This window comes from Chiloscyllium punctatum, chromosome 18 (genome assembly GCF_047496795.1).
Source record: "Chiloscyllium punctatum isolate Juve2018m chromosome 18, sChiPun1.3, whole genome shotgun sequence".
NCBI lineage: Eukaryota > Metazoa > Chordata > Chondrichthyes > Orectolobiformes > Hemiscylliidae > Chiloscyllium > Chiloscyllium punctatum.
The window spans coordinates 55194641-55195918 of NC_092756.1; positions in this window are offsets into that span (position 1 = coordinate 55194641).

The window sequence follows — 1278 nt, forward strand, 5'->3', positions numbered from 1 at the left end:
TCGTCACTGTTCTGGTGGGTGACCATCAATAAGAATGTGGATTGGATTAATTATATTTACTACAATCAGCAGAGGTTCATTAATTATACCCGGGATGCAGTGAAAGGAATAGCAGAACAACTGGACGCCACTCGCAGGATGGCGTGGGAAAATAGGTTGGCCTTAGACATGATGTTGGCAGAGAAGGGGGGTGTTTGTGCCATGATAGGCACTCAGTGCTGCACTTTCATCCCCAACAACACAGCCCCTGATGGGTCCATCACCCGCGCCCTGGATAGACTCACCACATTGGCGGACGAACTGGCCGAAAACTCGGGCATCGACTCTGGCCTCACAGACTGGTTGGAAGCTTGGTTCGGTAAATGGACGGGGGTGGTCGTTCCCTTTCTTGTCTCATGTATAGTGGTGGCAGGATTACTCACTGCCCTTGGGTGTTGCGTTATTCCCTGTGTCCGGGGATTAACTCAACGACTGATCGAAACCGCCCTTACTAAGAAGGATGTTCCCTATGGGCAGGTTGAACGAATAAATCTCGAGATGGAACAACGTGAATCCCTCTTGGGCGGGGATAGTATTAGTGACGGGCAGTTTGATAAACAAGCTCGGGAGTTATTAAATGCCCTGGAGAAGAAACTTACGGTTGAAAAATTACAGGCCGTAAGAAACGACACGGGGGATTTGTAGGGGGTAGTGAAATTTTTAAACGGTTAGCTGCCTTTTAGTCTTTTCTACCTCATAGTAAACACAAGCAGACACTCGAAACTGTTGCCGGACCTCCCCCATGTTTATATGAATGAAACAGTTGTAACAGCTTTCCTCGACAGTTGAGAGACCGCCCTTAACCACAGTCGTACAAAATCATCCATATAAGGGAAGAACGGGAAGCTCAAACACTGATTGGCCAAGTGAATAACAAAATAATCGCAGGCACCAGAACCCAAATAAGGAAAACAGTGGGGAATCCTAGCGCTCGTTGGTCAAGACAGCAGTGGTAGACCCAGCCCACATATACATGTATATAATGCGTGGAGATTGCTATGCTTGTGTGTGTGTACCTTTGGGAACAGCACCCGACTTTGCAAAGTTGAATGAAAAAGTTTTGGACAGGCTCCTCCGTGTCTTTGTTCCTGGGAAGGGAAATAAAAAGTGCCGTAGATGGGGCTGGACAGCCACTTATCTCACACAACATTCTCTGTATAATGCGGCTGTCACTTCGATCTGAGGCAAGGAGACATTTCTTCCTCAAAGTCTAAAGACCCTTTGGAAGTTAAAGTTGAT